Genomic DNA, 2983 nt, shown 5'->3' with positions numbered 1-2983 from the left:
GGTCTCAGTTCTGAAAATTTGAAGTTTTAGGAGTGGAATTCAGTCCCCTATCTGTAGCAGTTCTTGGTCTTTTCAGTTCTCATGTGGATCATAAAGGTTTGGGGAGTTGATGGATTTATACTGTTCTGAATTCTGTGAGGAAAAAAAAGTAATAGATGGAGGGCACGTATTATCACTTAGTTCCTTTTTTTTTTTTTTTTTTTTGAGACAGAGTCTCACTATGTTACCCTTGGTAGAGTGCCATGGCATCACAGCTCACAGCAACCTCCAACTCTTGGGCTTAAGGGATTCTCCTGCCTCAGCCTCCCAAATAGCTAGGACTATAGGCGCCCACTACAATGCCCAGTTATATTTTGTTGCAGTTGTCATTGTTCTTTAGCTGGCCCAGCCAGGTTCAAACCCGCCACCCTTGGTGTATGTGGTGAGCACCATAACCACTGTGCTACGAGAGCTGAGCCACTTACTTCCTATTGTATCGACAGTGTTAAGGTATTGTGTGTGCCTGGGGCCACCTTGGCCACTAGGAAAATGGAGGCAGACACTAAATTAACATATAAAAGTCACTGCCTTTATTCCAGTTCAAATTAAAACCAATTTTTTTTTTTTTGCAGAGACAGTCTCACTTTGAGCCACAGGCGCCTCCCCAAACCAATATTTTTTACTATTTTAAAATATTTCTTCTCTTTAGAAATGTAAAACACTTTATTAAAATCAGTGTCAAAAACATAAATGATGTCTATTCAGCATTATTTAGAAAAGCAAAAAACTATAAATCACCTAAATGTCCATCAGCAGGGAACTAGCTAAATAAAAAATGATAATAGATCCATCTATGGAATAATATGTATAATATAAAAGAGAATAATAATTTAAAGAAGACATAAAGCTGGAAAATAGTGACATGAAAACATGTCTAAGAAATGGTAATGGGTTCAGGTATAAAATATACATTAGTAAGTATATGCGGGACTGAGGGAAATAACCTAAGGGGATTTTAATTTTATCTGTAATTAAATAAAGAAAAAAAATTTTTTTTTTTTTGTAAAGACAGAGTTTCACTTTATCGCCCACAGTAGAGTGCCGTGGCATCACACAGCTCATAGCAACTTCCAACTCCTGGGCTTAGGCAATTCTCCTGCCTCAGCCTCCCAAGTAGCTAGGACTACAGGCACCCCCACAACACCTGGCTATTTTTTTGTTGCAGTTTGGCTGGGGCCAGGTTTGAACCTGCCACCTTCGGTATACGGGGCCAGCGCCCTGCCCACTGAGCCATGGACGCCACCCAATAAAGGCAAATTTATTTACTTTTATCTTTAATTAAATAAAAGAGAATGTATTTACATAATTATAATTTATATAATTCTCAGGTAATTAAAAATTGTTTTAGTGATTTTAAATACATAGAAGGTAAGTAAAAAGAAAAAACCCTACTACATCTCAGCCTTCTGTATAGTCTTTTTGGGGTATTTTTTGTTGTTGTTCTTTTGTTTTTTGAGACAGTCTTACTTTGTCATCCTTGGCAGAGTGCCATGGCATCATAGCTCACAGCAACCTCAAACTCTTAGGCTCAGCTTCCCAAGTAGCTGGGATTATGGGATTATAAATGCCTGCCACAACTCCCGGCTATTTTTTTTAAAGGGGGGGGCGAGGGGGAGGTCTCACTCTACCTCAGGCTGGTCTCGAATTCCTGAGCTCAGGCAGTCCACCTGCCTTGGCCTCCCAGAGTTCTAGTTCTAGTTCTAGTTCACATTACAGGTGTGAGCCGCTGCATCTAGTTGGTATAGTCTTCTGTATATATACATTTATTTTTCTAACTGACAAGTAATATTAGCAACATAATGGTTTGGATTTGTTTTAACACACCTGTATATAACATGATGTTTAATAAATGTATGCATTACAGCCTCCCAAATGGCTGAGCTGAGATTACAGGTGCATACCAGAAATTTTCAAGTACACAATATATTGCAACATATTGTTCTTATATATATGTACAATAAATTTATTTTTGTTTTTTTTTTTTTAGAGACAGAGTCTCACTTTGTCACCCTAGAGTGATGCGGTAGAGTACCGCCTGTCATCACAGTTCACAGCAACCTCCAGCTCTTGGGCCTACTCAATTTTCTCGCCTCAGCCTCCCAAGCAGCTGGGACTACAGGCACCTGCCACAATGCCCAGCTATTTTTTTGTTACAGTTTGGTTGGGGCCAGGTTCAAACCCACCACTGTCGGTATATGGCGCCGGCACCCTACTCAGTGAGCCACAGGTGCCACCCTACAATAAATTTCTTGAACTTATTCCTCCTTTCTCGTTGAAATTTAGTGTCCTTTGACCAACATCTACCTCTTCCCCCACTTTTACCTCTGGTAAGCACCATTTTACTCTCCACTTCTGAGTTTGACTTTTTCCCCCACAAATAAGTGAGGTCATGCAGTATTTATATTTTGGTGCTTACATTATTTCACTTAATGTTCTCCAAGTTCAAGCACTTCTGTGCTTATGTTATTTCATTTAATATAATGTCCTCCAAGTTCATCCATTGCAAAGGACAGGATTTCCTTCTTTTTTTTTTTGAGACAAGAGTCTCACTTTGTTACCCTCGGTAGAGTGCCATAGCATCACAGCTCACAGCAATATCAAACTCTTGGCCTTAAGTGATTTTCTTGCCTCAGCTTCCCATACCCTGCCACAATGCCTAGCTTTTTTAAAAATTTTTATTTATTTTATTTTTTTATTTTTTTGAGACTCTGGGTAGAGTGCCATGGCATCACAGCTTACAGCAACCTCCAACTCTTGGGCTTAAGTGATTCTCTTACCTCAGACTCCCAAGTAGCTGGGACCACAGGAGCTCACCACAAAGCCTGGCTATATATTTTTTTGGTTGTAGTGGTCATTGTTGTTTGGCGGGCCTGGGCTGGATTCGAACCCGCCAGCTCTGTTGTATGTGGCTGGTGCCCTAGCCGCTTGAGCCACAGGCACCAAG

The sequence above is a fragment of the Otolemur garnettii genome, unplaced genomic scaffold (assembly GCF_000181295.1).
Source record: "Otolemur garnettii isolate 467f Iridium unplaced genomic scaffold, OtoGar3 scaffold00021, whole genome shotgun sequence".
NCBI lineage: Eukaryota > Metazoa > Chordata > Mammalia > Primates > Galagidae > Otolemur > Otolemur garnettii.
Note: the sequence above shows the minus strand (reverse complement) of the source record.